Here is a 16,915-nt window from a genome sequence, read left to right on the forward strand (position 1 = left end):
ACAACAGGGAAGGCATGTGCTTTGCACACGGCCAGCCCAGGTTCAATCCCTGGCATCCCATACTGTCCCTTGAGCAAGGCCAGGAGTGATTTCTGAGTGCAGAGCCAGGAGTAAACCCTGAGAATCATCGGGTGTGACCCCCAAAAGCCACAGAAAATACAAAACCAGAAAGTACAAGAAGAGAAATGGACAAGAGACTCACTCACATAGATATTAGCCACAGACAACATCCAGACTTCTGGTCACTGGAAAGGAACTTCTTTTTATGAGTTGTCAACAAACCACCCTCAAAACTAGTGTCCTGGGGCTGGAGCTATATAGTACAGTGGGTAGGGCAAATGCCTTGCAGACAGCCAATCCAGGCTCAATCCTCGGCATTCCATATGATCCCCCAAGCACCGCCAGTAGTAATTCCTGAGTACAGAGCCAGGAGTAATCCCTGAGCATCGTTGGGTGTGACCCAAAAAGCAAAAAAAAAAAAAAAAAATTAAAAAAAGTTTCTTATCCCTCAACACCACTGGAATGGCTGAACTTTAAATGAGGATACCCATTATGCCAGCGAACTCTATATATTTTTTTAAATTTTTTTTCTGGAGGCTTCCACCAGGGGAGTCTCAGCCAATCAGGATGGCAGTTCTGTGCAAGGGCCCAAGGATGCAAGACCAGTCAGATGCTCCAGTGCCTGGACCATCTCAGGGGGTCTTAGTGAAGAGGCCAGGGGTTGAATATGAGTGTTGAGTGTTGAAGTCATTTGGGGACATGCACGGAACTTGCGTGTTCTGGGTTGGAAATTAAGAACGAGCCATTAGTGCCCTGCTACATCTGTGCTGACCACGTGGTGCATCCAGCTCCAGCCTCTTGGTTAAGTCTGACCATCTGAAGAGACTTGTCTCCCATGATGTGTGCATGTAAAATCGTGGGCTGGATGGAGAGCACAGTGGGTAGGGCGCTGTCCTAGCACACACCTGGCCCAGGTTCAATCCCCAGGCACTGTGAGGAGTGATCCCCGAGCACAGAGCCAAGAGTAAGTCCTGAGCACTCCTGGGTCTGGCCCCCAAACCACAAACTGAAATACAGTAAAATGAAGCCAGATTGGCTCCCCAAAGACCCACTATAGTAGTATTTTGTAATTTCATGTTAAAAGTTAAACTCAGGGTCCAAGAGAGAGTACAGGGGTTAAGGCACGTCCCTTGTGTGCAGTCATCGGGCTTGATCCCTGGCATCACAAGGTCCCGCAAAAATCTCCTGGTGCATCCTTGAAGGCTCCTGAGCACTGGGTGGCCTGGATACCCCCAGCCTAAACCTCGTGACATTCTTGGACCGTTGCATTGAGCCATAGTTGCCGGGAAGAGTCCAAGACCTCCTGAGCACCACTTGGGAGGTCCCCAAAAATACAATCCTCCTTGGCCTGGAGACATAGGTTGCGGGGTCCTAACTTGTGCCCAGGTTCCACATGGTTCCCCTAGCCCCACCCGTCCTCTATAAGGAATGACTGAATTAAAAACTTGCTGCTCAAGGGACCAGAGAGATGGTACAGGAGTAAGGCACTCACTTTGTACACAGCTGGCCCCTGTTTAATCCCAGCACTCTGTGGTCCCCCTGAGCATAGCCAGGAGCTCTGCATGACTGAGTTCAGAGCAATGAGTAAGCCCTGAGCACTGCCTAGCACAGACAAAACACCGCCCCGACCCCCAAATAGTTTTTGAAATTTCCTTTTTTTTTTTTCCATTTTGGGTCGCACCCGGCTATGCACAGGGGCTGCTCCTGGCTTTGCACTCAGAAATTATTCCTGGCAGTGCTCAGGGGACCATATGGAATGCTGGGAATCGAAGCCGGGTCAGCCGCATGCAAGGCAAACGCCCTACCCGCTGTACTATAGCTCCAGCCCCCTGAAATTTCCTTTTTAGTATGATTTTTTTCCCTTGAGAAAAGTTATTTTAAAAAGCACATCAGTGTGTGTGTTTGCAGACACTATTCTAGAATCAATAACATCCTGTTATCCGGAAAATTACTGGGAACACATCAGACCATTTACAAAGCTCTTTGGGAGTCGGGGGCGGGGAAGTCCAATGGGTAGAGTAATTGATTGCCTTACACAGAGCCAAACCAAACCAAATTCAATCCCAGCATCCCATATGGTCCACCACGCCCCCCCCCCAACACACACACACACACACACACACATACCCCCAACCCCAGCACCACCAGGAATGATTCCTGAGTGCAGTCAGGAGTAAACCCTGAGTATTATTGGATGTGGTTAAAACAAACAAATAAAAAAAGCATTTTGGTGATTCACGTTTGCTATGTAAGTTGTTGCTTTTCCTTGAAAAACAAACACTGGATTAACTCAGACCTTTGCCTTTATAATAACAGCAGTCTAAGGAAAACAACCTCACTTTCCCCCCAAAATTGAAATAGCAGTATTGTCTTAAAAAGCTGAGAGAAAATGTGTTTATTTGAATTTGGAACTAAAAAGTAACTTTAATTAAAGTAATAATAACATACCCTGGTTTTTAAGACTTCCATCTACACTCAAGGCCCAGCTAACTTGCCTCAGGAGTCAACATCAAGATTATCTGATTTTTTTTTTCCAATAAGAACCAAGATCAAGACTGAGATACACAAAGAATGTTCTACTGTAAGCTTACATTGGATGGTTCTGACTGAATGCAATCTTTCAGTGACCATTTTTGTAACAGCAGCCAACTCAGAACTATCCATCCCAAAGATGAAGCTTTGGATATTTCAAACCAGTGCTTCATCCAAAACTTAATTGTATTTACTTTTGGAGGGCATTGCATGAAAAACCTTTTAAAAGTTTACAGACTACCTAGACAAAAAATTAAAAATGAGCCTGTACTACAGAGTTTCTACCAGGCAAGGCATGTTGTAAGAAAGAACGGTTAACGGAGGACTGAGGCTTTTAGAGCTTTCTTTTTCCTAGCACTGAGCTCTGAGAAATCTGAGTTCATTGGTCAAAGGCTGGAAAGCACCACAAGGGGGTGGGGGGTTGGGGGTAGTTAAGATAGAGGAGGGTCCATTAGGACAACATTAGTTGGAAAATGATCACTCTGGACAGGAACTGACTATTGAAAGTAGGTAAAGGGATATTCATGATAACGTTTCGGTGTCTATATTGCCAACCATAATGCCTAAAATGAGAGAGAGAGAGAGAGAGAGAGAGAGAGAGAGAGAGAGAGAGGAGGTGCCTGCCATAGAGGCAGGCAGTGGTGAGGGTGAGGTGAGGGCTTGGAGGGTTGGGAGAGAAACTGGGTACTGGTGCTGGAAAATTGCACTGATTGGAAACATGGGTATTGGAACATTGTATGACAAACCCAATGATGAAGAGCTTTGTAAAATAAATAAATAAATGGGGGGGGGGGCGGGAACCCGAGTTCATGGTGATCATAATAGATAGTAGTTAAGTGGATGGGTGGGTAGGATGGATTTGAGTAGATGTTGGATTTTTATAGGTTGGTGAATGAATAAGTGGATGGATGGACCGTGGGTGGATGGATGTATGATGGGTGGGTGGGTGGGTGGGTGGGTGGGTAGGAGAAAAAGTTCTTCCTGACAAGCAGGACTGGCAGTATCATGTTGCAGCTACCATTGTCATAAATAATTTAGACAAAATACAACATATTTTAAATAAAATGCTGCAGAGGGAATAAAGTTCTCATAAACTGAAAATATATTTCCTAATGCTTTTGATTTGAAGCAGTGACACTTCAAGGGTATCTCTACTCCTTCCCCTAATGGAGTAAGAAGCATGGTGAGGTACAGTGAGGCACATACCAGGGTATGACCCTGTGCTCCAGGAACGTACCTATCTTTGTAACCCAATGGTAAATCAATAAAGTTTTAATTAAAAATTGGGGAGGGTTTGGATCACACCATCTGTGCCCAGGGTTGTTCTTGGCTCTGTGTTCATGGGTTACTCACTCTCAGGGGTGCTCAGGGAACTGTACAGTGCAGAGAATTAAATTGGTATCAGCCTCATGCAAGGTAAGTGCATTAACCCAGCCCTAAAGAAATTTTAAACATTAAATTCAATAGTCAGACACACCAAATGAGACATTCTGCAAAACATCTGACCACACACTTTAAAAGTTGTCAGTGATTCAGACATAGAGTGACTGCACTCATTTGTGCAATATAAAATAACAGAATGGGAGACTAACACCCAAGGATAATAGAGATAAGGGCCAGGAGGATCGCCCCATGGCTCGGAAGCCAGCCCCACATGCTGGGGGGAAAGGAAGCTGGGATAGAGAAGGAACCACTAAGTGAATGATGCTTGGAGGGCTCACTCGGGATGGGAGATGCTTGCTAAAGGTAGACTATGGACTGAACATGTTGGCCGCTTACTACCTGCTTTGCAAACCATAACACCCCAAAGGAGAGAAAGACAGTAAAAGGGAATGTGCCTGCCACAGAGGCAGGTGTGTGTGTGGGGGGGGGGGGGGGGGGATGGGTACTCGATCATTGTATGACTGAAATGTAATCATGAAAGTTTGTAAGTCTGTAACTGCACATCATGGTGATTCATTAAAAATTTTTTTAAAAAGTTGTCATTAATGGTTAAAAATTGGGGAAGTCTTGCCGATTAAGTAGCAAATGAAGAGACACAAGGAAATCCATTGTATGATCCTGGATTATCCACTTCCCCCCCCAAAAAAAATGTAGTTAGGATAAGGTTGTATGTGCTGGAGCAATAGCACAATAGATAAGACACTGACTTTGCAAGGCCCCAACTGGGTTCGGTCCCCAGCACCACATACGGTCCCAGAAGCCCCATCCGGAGTGATTCCCAAGCTCAGAGCCAGGCATAAGCCCTGAGCACAGATACATGTGCCCCCTATTCCCCCCAAAAGAGCAGGAATGTAATAATTAGACACAGTTGACCGAGAATTATAGAGCAAAAAATAGGGTTGCATCAGTGTTAAAATTCCAAACTTTACATGTTACTTCACAGAAGGAAAATGTCTTTATTAGGAAATACATAGGAACATATTTGGAGTTGAAGAGTATGATATCTGCGGCAAAGTCAAATGGTTTAGTAAAGATGACTCTGATGTAAACATCCATATCGCTCACTGTTGTGGAACATAGAATCATTTTTATTATCTCTGTGATCCTGGATTGAAAACAGTGTCCTCTCCATTTCTCTTTTCCCCACAGAAAGGATGCACAGGAGTCCGTTGGACTATCTGTAATTTTTCTGTTCATTTATATTTGGTTGCAAGGTAAAAAGTTAGAGCCACATTGCACAACTCAACCAAAGGGAAAAAACACCTATGAAGAGGCAACTGCAAGCAAGAGCCAGCAAAGCTTAGCTTGTGAGCCTGGTTCCCTTGGCCCCTTCCACACTGGTGCTCACCCCTTTAGTCGGAAGCAAAAGCACAGGACTACACATACCTTCAGATGGGCAGCTGGAGATGCCCCCTGCTAAACAAATTCATTCCCGTGAGGGCCCAGATGGGCCTTTTTGTGATTGGGTAAGGCTATAATAATGATGCCAAGTGCAAAAAACAACCCATGCGCCAAATTTCCAGGACTGGAGCACCTGTGACATCATTGGAAGAAGTATCCTCTGGGGGATTCACATGTGCTGAGACTGAAAGTTCTTGTCTCTAACAGAGCTGCAGAGAGATATGGCGACCCGTAACCTCTCCCAAATGAGAAAACTCTGACAGTGGGGGACTGTCAGCACTGCATGGGATCCTGCCCAGTGAACCCACTGAAGTCCTTGCTCAAGTAGCCGGCAGGCTGCGGCTCCTGGAGGCCCACTTGAGAGACAGCTGAGGAATTCTTCCCAGCCAGATTTGGGGATCCTGTAATCCTCAAACCTGAGTAAGCTTATGCTTTGTGCAGAGAAAGGAAATAGCCCCAGCATCTCCTCGGGGTTCAGGTCCTTACCTTCATTGCAGAAAAGAGTTGAAGAGTCAGACATAAAGAAAAGCAAAAGAACATGTTGTTGGAGATTTAGCACACGCTCTCAAGAGAGTTGAAGCTTGGGCAGACCCAAGGAGGAGGTGTGCTGAAGGGGACAAGATCTTCGTATTAGGAAGGTCTTCTCTCAGTGAGGGCATGGATGTTCTCAAGAATATCTAGAATATCTCTTCCTAGAAAAGAGATCTTGATTGGAGACTTCGTAGCATTGGGATCACCCCACTTTTTACACCATGTATGCAATTTTTTAAAGCTCTCATGGTGTCAGGTGCATGATGGGAGGTGGAGTAGAGTGATTTGTTAAAATCATTTTACAGTGAAGTGCAAAGGTCTGGTTGTTGGCAAGTAACCTGCCAGCTGTAAATCACCTCCAGTTCCAACCAGTTTGTTTATGTGACCCCCCTGTGGTCAGAGAGAGATGGCAGAAGTGGTCAGAGGGTGGGATCAGAGAACCCAGATGGGTCTGTCCTCACCCTACAGGTTTTCCTAGAAGTACAGCGTTGCTTCTTGCAGCTCAACATAAGTAGAGCAGATGGCTTCAGCTCTGTGTCCCAATGTGCGTTCCTTGCATCCAGAAAGTGCTCTTCTTACCCCATGACACATAGATATTTCTGTTTGGAGTTATGCCAGTTAGGTTCATTCTGGCACGCGTCTTCTTGGTGTAAAAATTAAATTCCTTTTCAGTAGTCTTTATTTTTATGTAGGAGTACTGCTATTTATTCAGCCACTGATTAGCTGATTGAATTGTGCATGAACTCCACCTTACTTTTTTTTCATTTTTTATAATTTTATTTATTGAATCACCATGAGAGCAGTTACAAAGCTTTCGGGTCTATGTCTCGGTCATACAATGAAACACCCGTACCTTCACCAGTGCCCATTCTCCACCCCCAACACCCCCAGTATACCCCCATCCCACACCCTCCCCCTACCTGTGGAGTAGATGATTTCCACATTACTCTCTCTCTCTACTTTGATCACATTTCATATTTTGACACCAGACCCACCATTATTATTTGAGATTTTACCCTAACACTCAGATCTGCTGAAAAGGCAACAGTAGACAATTTGTTTTCTATTGCTGGTTATGAATAGCATGATGTCACGTGGCTGCAGTAGTGGCCACGTGATTTTGAAGTTCTGAAATTTTAACACTTAAATCTGGAGGGATTTCTGCCAAAACCTGCTGGGTTCCAAGATTTGCTCCTGAGTCTCTGGGATCATGGCCGTTAAGCAGCTTGATCAGGAGCCAGAAAGGCCATTCGTGGGCGATGACTTGGGGTCTCATTGGGGTGGAGAGGACAGGACCGGCCCCACCCCCATCCCGTGAGGCCCAAAATGTCTTGTCACTGCAGGCCCAAACCTGACTGTTGAATGGCCTCTGGAGGATGACGGCCACTGAGCCGCCAGGAAGAAGCAGGCAGAGGGACAACACCCTTCCCCCCCTGGGGTGGCCCGGTGACGGCAACCTACTGCATGGTCCGGACGCACTTCTGCCAAAAGCTTCTGGGTTTCAAGATTTGTTTCTGAGTCTCTGGGATCATGGCCGTTAAGCAACTTGATCAGGAGCCAGAGAAGCCGTTCATGGACGATGACTTGGGGTCTCATAGGGACAGGGAAGACAGGACTGGCTTCACCCCCATCCCATGAGGCCCTGCTTGTCTCATCACTGCGGGCTCAAACCTGACTGTCCAGTGGCCTCTGGAGGATGGCGGCCACCGGGCTGCCAGGGGGAACAGGCCAAGGCACAAAACCTATTCCCACCTGGGTTGGCCCAGCACCGGTAAACTACTGCAGGGACCGGACGCATTTCTGCCAAAAGCCGCTGGGTTTTGAGATTTGTTTCTGAGTCTCTGGGATCATGGCCATTAAGCAGTTCCATCAGGAACCAGAGAGGCCATGCCTCCAATTATATAGCTGAGCTGGAGGTGGTTTGTGAGTGTGTTTCCCACATACCTAACTTTTGGCCGTTTACTTTGTTGGTAAACTTTGCCCCAATTTTTGGGGGTCTGGCCAAAGGCACAGCAGCAATTTGGGGGCATCTGGAAGTCTGAAGGCGCCATCAGGCTGCTGATGCACTCGCCTCACAGGTACAGACTGACCTGCTGGCAGCACCATCAGTAGTCTTCTTGACGTGAAAATCAACACACTCCTTTTCATGACTTAAAGTCCCAGTTGATGGGAATGTGCGTTGGTGGCACAATTTTGGAAAGCAGTGCAGATTTTGGATTCTGGTTATCTATCCAAAGCTTCTGAAGATGTTGACACAAAAAGGTACAGTCACACTAATGTCTACTACAGCATTATTTACACTAGCTATGCTATGAAAAAAGGGGTGCCCATAATAAATGATTGGATAAAGAAGATGTGCATTTATGTGATGGAACTGTTTTCAGATATACAAAAGGATGAAATTTTGCCATTCTCAGCAAATAAGTCAGAAAAGAAAAGACCTGGATAATTTCACCAGTGTGTGCAATATAAGGATATAAAATTTGTTGAACGGAGGAGTAAAACCAGAGAGCATTGATAATAGAAGGTAGACGGAGAGGGTGAGTGTAGGGCCAAGGAGACAAGGTGGGAAAAAAGGAAACAAAAGTTTAAGTGTATTTATTGTGAAGAAGGGAAAATTGATGTTGGAAAAAAAATTTTTTTTTGGTTTGGTTTGGGGGCCACACCCAGCTATGCACCGGGCTTACTCCTGGCTCTGTGCTCAGGAATTACTTCTGGCGGGGCCCGGGAGACCATATGTGGTGCCTGGATTGAATCCAGATCAGCTGTGTGCAAAGCAAGTTCCATATTATCTGTATTATTGCTCTGGCTCAGGGAAAAAATTAATAAAATGCCTGATTTAACTGATTCTTCCACTAGTTGACTTTATAGGAAAACATGCTCTTATATGTGAAGTGACCAAGTCAACATCTTAGGTACCCAGGAGAAGGATTTCAATTCTAGAATCCTTTTCCTCCAAGTAGAAAAGCATTTTCAAGAAAGCTGACCTTGAAAATTTGAGACCAGGCTAAAACAAAAGTTAGACTTTGCTGTTCATTTTAAAGTTCTGCTGAAATTTTCAGATTTCTCTTCACTGTCTTGTGGCTTTTTATCCCTTGTTATTTTATAACAAGTACCATGAAAATAATGAGGGAACATTATGTCCTATTCACAGGCAGTAAAGGAGATAAGACTTCCTATTGGTCAGGATAGCAAAGGCCAAGACCTTTCAGACAGAGTGGAAGTATGGATTGGATATATGTTCCAAAAGGCTGCCTGGGCCTTTAATAAATGCTGTGGGCCTTTAAAAGGACCTTATGGCTTATGGCTCAAAAATATTTCTTCTATTAATCTATCCAATATCAACAATGGAAATAAGTCAAATTCCAAAAAAGAGTCCAAATTTGGTATTTGAGTGCAATAAAGCATTAAGGTATCAATAATCTTTTCAAAGAGAATTTAATGATAGGAGGGGAAAGATTCCCCGGAAGTGACAAGAATTATCTAAATTATCTAAATGATCTACAGTGTTTTGCATGTTTGTTTACCATTTTGAAATTAAACATAGAAAGCTAACAATGTTTTTTTTTCTTACTGATGTAACTGATGTTGATTTTTATTTTCATAGGTTTTCTGAATTTTCCAAACTGTCTACAATGACGCCTGGCTTAGTTCTAAGATTCCAAAAGCAGAGATATCAAAGAGCCTCTTGAAGTTAGGATGGAGTATAAATAGTGAGCTTATACTTCAATTTGGAATATCGCCTTATCTGTGCTCACAGAAGTTCCAGGCCTCAATATCTTTACATCAGATATTCCATTAACTCATGAGTCAGTTGGTTCTTTTTTTGGTTTGGCTTTGTTTTTTGCTGCCTGGGATTAAACCCAGGGCCTCAAACATGCAAAACATGTTCTACCACTGAGCCACATCCCTGGCCCCAAGTTATATGGTTCTTCGGAACGAAAGTTATTATCATAGTGTACAAACCTTTCCAGTGTTTCTTTTCTTTAGCTTTCTGGCTACTGTGAAAAATTCTGATGTTTTCCCGTGAAAATATATTGCCAAATGAATACTGGGCTTAATAAAAGGCAATAATGGAAATCAATTTCCCCCCTCCCTTTTTAATAGACCTATCATTGTACTGGTTTACAGTACAGTTGAATTTTAGAGGTATAGCTTAAGCCCTTTATACATTTATGAGACTTACTACACACCCTTCCCCCCATCACAGTTCTGGTGCAGTTCTCCCAACTTCTACCCATCCCTCCCCAGTGCATATCCTGGGACTGTAGTTTTCACAATGCTTAGAAATTGGTTGGGTTAAAAAGATAGCTTGTTTCATTGGCTCTCTTTTTGACAGCTAATCCTTCATTTCTACAACTTTGAGATCCTAGCAAAAGAGTTTAGGAAAAGCAGAAGCCCAGATAGCTGTGATGCACACACCCTCCCTCCTGAGTGCAGTAGCCGCCAGCAATACCGAAGGTCTCTGCAACAGATCTAATTTTCCCTGGAATTTTGGCTTCTCAGTGGCACAATGGGTGTTGATTTGCTGCCACATGTTTGGGGAGGCACCGGATATCGGTTGCGGGTGAAGAGTAATGGTTAAGCAAATTTTCCTGAGAAACTTGGTGCTTCCCCATATCGTAATAGTGCTGGAGCGCCTGATTTACATGTGTGGGGGTGGTGGAAATGCAGACGACTAGCAACTTGAAACAATAACTAAATCAAGAACTTGAGTCAGTGGAACTTGGGCTTTCAAGTCTTTCCCAAGCGGCTCCATTGTAGAGGTGAGGACAGCTGGTAGACCATGTTCAGCCAGCAAGCCAGGTGTCCTGCCTGGAGGAGGCCAGTCCAGCTCTCTGGAGGTTAGCTCCGGGTTCTCATCCTTGCTCCCTCCCCATAATTCACGGATTTCTTGAGCTTCGGGGATCCCTGACTGTTAATTATCTTTGCTATGGAGATAGCATACGTTTCTGAGAACATGTTCGGGATTGAAGTTAGCCGTAATTATTCCTCCTGATAAAGTACCATTTATTGTTTCCATCCCTGCCACAATTCTCACGTGAAGGTGAGGTTATGGAGTGGGCCGGCGGCCTGGGACCCGCCCAGACCTTGTGTCTTATGGAGCCCTGGGAAAATCCTCCACACTGAACATGATCCAGAGACACTGGAAGGACTGTCATGGGCCACTCATTCATGTAAATATCTCATGCTCTCGCCTCGAAGTCCTTCTGAAAAATAAGCTGCTCGTGTGTGTGTGTGTGTGTGTGTGTGTGTGTGTGTGTGTTGGGAGGGGGGAGTGTTTGTTTCCTAAGTGGTGCTCAGGAAACGTGCTCCCTTCCTGACGATTCTCTGTCAAACACTCAATGCAAGGAATCGAGGATGAGAAACTACTCACCTGGGCCACCCAGGCCGTACTAGGGGACCTCCAGACCAGCATCCAGAAATGCTTTGGGGGGAGGGTCTTCATGTGGAGCGGGGGCTTGAAGCAGGTAAACAAGGCAAACACCTTAACCCTGGCACTATCTCTCCAGTTCCAAGATAATGTATTTTTTTATAAAGGTGTAAAACATTAAGACACTAACTTTTTTTTGGAGGGGGCTTATTATCCTTGTGGTACTCAAGGGACTATATGGGATGCTGGGGATCAAACTTGAGTCAGCTGCATGCAAGGCAAGCACCCTACCCATTGTACTATCTCTCCAGCCCAAGACACTAATGTTTTCACGTCTTTTTCCCCCTGGGCTAGGGCTCACACTCAGTCCCTCATACATGCGAGGCACCTGTGCTAACTACCATCAAGTCCCAGCCCCAACCGAGACACCAGCACTTTAATGCAAGGGGTCAGTTCCCTCGTTGCTCGTTGCTTTCAGCCATACCAAAGCCATGGGTCTTCCACACGGTTGGCGGTGCTCTTGGTTCCACCTGGGAGGGAAGGACTCACAACTGAGCAACACATCAGACGTCTTGCTGGTATTTCAACAAGCATAAAGCAAGTCCCAGAGAGGAATGGCCAGTAGAGGGGAAATGGGTCATAGATGGCCCACAGGCAACCCTGCCCATTTAGCCAAGTGGCCCTTCAAATTCGCTTCAAGCCTCAGCAGGCCAAAGAACTTCAAACTGTGAACTATGAACGTTGAGGACAAAGGAACATGGAGAACCAGCTCTGACCTGCCACAGGGCTCTCTGGAGCTCTGGGAGTGTTGGGTCCTCCTTAGATCCTGGTGACAATGGCATCTGGACCAGAACAGAGGCAAAGTCTGTTGAAAGAAGACGACGACGACTATATGGCGCACAGGCCAGAGAGATGGTTACAGAAGTGAAGGCACTTGCCCTGCACGCCTCCCACCTTGGTTCAGATCCCTGGCTCTGCATGGTCTTCAGGGCACCACCAGCGGTCACTGCTGAGCACCACCAGGCAAGCATTCCCCCAAACACAGGGCTTGCAACTTGATCCTGGTTTCAGGTAAACAACAGCCCCTCAGGGGTTGGGGGGTGGGGGGGCAGTGAGGACAGACCTCAGTAGTCATGGGGACTCAGCAGAGCTATGCCCAGCAGTGCAGTGCCCGGGACTGTACCATGGCCCTTTGTATAATGGGCATCATCCCAGCCCCAACATCAAAATGTTCCCATGCTAGAAATTAGAGCTGGGAAAAATTCCCAAAGGGGCTTTGCACTCAGGAAGCCTAGGTACACTCCCTGGCCCCACATAGTTCCGCCTCCCCCCCCCAGCACTATGAGGAGAATATTCCATGAATATCTCCTGGTGTGGCCCAAAAACTAGTAGTTTCTGAAGCAAATTTTAAGACAACTTGTTAGAGACAGTGTATCTGTGCGTAGAAGTGTGCTGGGTTTGATCAACTCTGGCTGATTTCTTTCTCTTCTTTAATGCAGGAGGATGAGCATTTTTTTTTTTTTTTTTTTTGCTTTTTGGGTCACACCCGGCAATGCACAGGAGTTACTCCTGGTTCATACACTGAGGAATTACTCCTGGTGGTGCTCAGGGGACCATATGGGATGCTGGGAATCGAACCCGGGTTGGCCGCATGCAAGGCAAATGCCCTACCCGCTGTGCTATTGCTCCATGGGCACATCGGTAGGGCGGTAGGGCGGTAGGGCGTTCGCCTTACAAGCGGCCAACATGGCCGACCCGAGTTCAATTCCTCCACCCCTCTCGGAGAGCCCGGCAAGCTACCGAGAGTATTCAATATGCCAGACACAGTAACAACAAAGTCTCCAATGGAGACGTTACTGGGCCCGCTCGAGCAAATCGATGATCAACGGGAGGGCCTTTTTTTTTTAATGCAGGAAGTAGGTACTACCCACTGGGCCTATCCTTAACAGGGTCCTGCCCAGGGCAAAAATCACAAATGGGTTCCCATATCATGAGTGCTAATAGACAAAGCTGTAAAACAAGCTAGCAGAGCGCTCAATGAAATATGTATGCGCCTACCTAGCCAATCTTTCAGAACCACCAGCAGGCCTGATTGATATTTAAAATCCTATCTGTCAAGATGCCGTGCTGAAAGTAGACTATAGACTGAACACGATAGCCACTCAATACCTCTATTGCAAACTACAAGACTCTGAAGGAAAGAGTGAGCAAAAGGGAATGCCCTGCCACAGAGGCGGGGTGTGGGGGGGGATAGGGTGTAGGGGTAGGAGGGCTACTGGGATCATTGGTGGTGGAGAATGGGCACTGGTGGAGGGATTGGTCCTTGATCATTGTATAGCTGAAACCCAAGCACGAAAGTTTGTAAGTCTACAACTGTACCTCATGGTGTTTCACTAATTAAAAAAAAAAATTAAAACATAAAATAAATTTTAAAAAATAAATAAAATAAAATCCTGTCTGTATTTTGCTTGGGGGCCCTTTGGTAGTGCTCGGGTTCTACTTCCGGCTCAGCGGGACCTCTGGGGATTTGCTCCCAGCAGTGCTCAGGAGCCCATGGGTGCGGGGAGAGCGGGGGAATGGAATCCAGGGCCTCCTCAGCAAGGCAAGTGCTTTCCCAGCAGTCACGGCCCTGGTGCAGCTCCTGGGTTCTCAGACTTGTGCTGAAATACGGAACCAGGACCACAGTCCCGGGGTCCCCCACAATCAGCAGGAGCCTCACAGCTGACCCCGGCCAGCTCGGCCACCTTTCCCTTCCCATCGCGGCAGAGGGAGCAAGGTCTGGACTTTTCCCTCCAGGGTGCCCGATGCACCTGCCTTTGTCTGAGCGCGGTCAGACCCCCCAGCAGGTTCTCAAAGCCGGGACCCCGAGATTCCTTCTGGGATCCCGGAATGCCCGGCGGTCTAGGCGGGGAGCTTAGGGATCCTCCGCGGGCACAGGGCATCCACCTGGGACTCCGGTTAACATGCAGACTCTTGTTAACACGCTGGGAGCCCGCGTGTGGCACCGCCTTCCGGGTGCGGCTTGCCCGGTGGCACCTGGCGGGAAACAGAGGGCCCTGGTGGGCATCTATCGGCCTGCTTCTCCGCTCCACCCCGCACCCACTGGCCCGGGGGCGTCCTCCAAGGCCTGGCAGGGCAGAGACATCCCGTCCCGGTGCCTGGGTGGTTCTGACCCTGCCTTGCCCGCGCGCCCATTGCTTCCACGGGGCTGAGTTTTCCCACGTCTCCGGGTCCCCCGCCCCACCCCCACCCTGGCCCCCAGCTCTGCCTCCGCCTCCCTTTGATCTCCCACCCACTCTCCCAAGTCAAGTTTCTCTTGGCCGCTCTACCCGCCCGCTCCTTCCCCCGCTTTTCTCTTACGCCACAAAACAAATGTAAAATAACATCTTAAGAGAAAGAAAAAAAGGAATGCCGGCGGAAAGCAGGCGTGCGCGCGCGCGCGTCCACCCCAGACCCCGCGGCCCGGCCAGGCCATTGCGGGTTCCCCCGAAGCTCCCCACCCCGCCCGGGGCGCGCTGCTGCAATCCGGGTTCCAAACGCCACCCGTGGCAGGATTCCAGCCGGCTGGAGTTTTCCCCCCACTTCTGGTTTTTTTTTTCCCCTTCTTCCCTTTTCGTCTTTTGACAAGCTCTGTAAGCTGCTATCTCACCATCTGATGGAATCCAATCGGCTGCTAAAAATAACGCCGGCCCGTTTGTGGAAGACAAACGCGCAGCCTCTCCCGCCCCTCCCGGGCCCGCCACCGCGCCGCAGTTTAATCCCCCCGTGACGTGTGTTCAAGTATTTGCACGGGGCTGGCCGCCTTTTCTTCTCTCCCGGGCTGTTTTTCACTATTTGCCCGAGTTATTTGGACAGGTGGCTCTGCACGCCCCCCACCCCTACCCCCACCCGGGGCGCAGGAGCGGCTTTTGTCTGCTTTTTAAATGACACCCGGAGCCCCGTCGGGGAGAAAGGCTTCTTGCACGCCCAGGCTATTCACACCTGCTCCGAGCCCGCGGCGTCGGCCAGGAACGATCTGGCCTCAAGCAGCATGCACGGTCCCCACCCCCCACTCCCTCGACCCCCCGCATGTCCCTTTGCTCCAGTCCGGGACAAGCAGCTCCGGGTGTTCCCGCGGCTCGAGGGCTGGAAACTGGGAAGGCTCTGGGTGGGGGAGCCCTGCTGGGCGCGGGGGGCAGGGGCACACTGGGGAGAGGGATGCACGTGGAGAGAGGGGTGCACCGGGGAGAGGGGCGCATCGAGGAGAGGAGCGCGCGGGAAAGAGGAGCGCACGGGAAAGGGGCGCATGGGAAAGAGGGGCGCACGGGAAAGGGGCTCTGGAGGTCGCCCCAGGCCGCCGGCCCGAATCCGGCCGGCGATGATCCTGTCCCGGGGCCGGGGGCCGCGGGCTCGGCGCGGCGTTGGCTGCCGATCAAGGGCGGGCGCCCCGGGACGCTCGGCGCGCGCGCTCCCTGGCCGCACATCACAGGCGCCCGCGCTCCGCCGCGCCGGCCCGGGAGCCCGCCTGCTCCCTGGAACGCGATCACACGCGGGGCCTCGGGGCTCCGGGGCGGGGCGCGGCGGGGTGCGGCGCGGGCCCCCGGGGAGAGCGCTGCCTGGCGCGTTCCCACGGGGACGTCCGGGGCCGCGCGCGAGCCGCGCCCCCCTTTCTCGCACGGCGCCCCGCACCCTCCAGCCCGGGTTGCGTGGACGCGCTTGGACCCAGTGGGGACGCCTCATTGGGGGGCGCACGAGGGATGGGCACTGCTGGGGCGTTTTGGAGGAAGAAGAGGGAGGTTGGGCGTTTGCAGTCTGTTCATTGTCTGGCCCCTGGAAAGACGGGCTGGGGTATAGTCTGGAGAAGTCCGTTCTGTCCCCCGTGGCGCGAGGGATGGTGAGTTCTCACCCGGCCTGACCCGCTATGCCTCACCTGTGCGACAGCCCCGCGCTCTTTGCGCTCTTCGCCTCTTGACTGGTCCCTAAACCTCCCGGGACAGGCCCTCGGAAAGCAGGCAGCAGGTCAGGAAAGTCGGGGTTCGACCCAATGGACAAAGGCCATCAAGGGATGCCGGCACCTTCCTTGGAGCCACCCACGCACCAGGGCCGCGAGGAGGGGACTCCGAACCCAGCAAGGCCGTTTACACGCATTTCCGAGGTCTGGAGACAGTACAGGGGGTGAGGGGGTAAGGTCCTTATCTTGCACGAGGCCCACTCAGCTTCGATTGGATCCCTGGTACCTTATATGATCCCGGATGTGGCCCCCAAATAAAGTTTTCGATGCAGGGGACGGCCCTCAGCCTGATCACAGGAACACGGCAGCGTCGCCACGAATGAACTGGAGGGGAACTTGGCAGCCCCTGCCCACCCCTTCCTCTCCCACCAGTACTGGTGGACCTTACCAGTGGCTTGATTGGCCAGTGCTGCTGCTTCACGGAGCAGGTGCACGCTCACAGCTCACACAGCGCTTCTGCACCTGGCCCGCTGCTCTAACAATTCTTTTGTTTTGTTTTGTTGTTGTTGTTCGGTGATGCTCAGAGGTTACTCCTGGTTCTGAACTCAGGAATTACTCCTGGTGGTGCTCAAGGAACCATATGG

The sequence above is a fragment of the Sorex fumeus genome, unplaced genomic scaffold (genome assembly GCF_029834395.1).
Source record: "Sorex fumeus unplaced genomic scaffold, SorFum_2.1 ptg000008l, whole genome shotgun sequence".
Lineage (NCBI taxonomy): Eukaryota > Metazoa > Chordata > Mammalia > Eulipotyphla > Soricidae > Sorex > Sorex fumeus.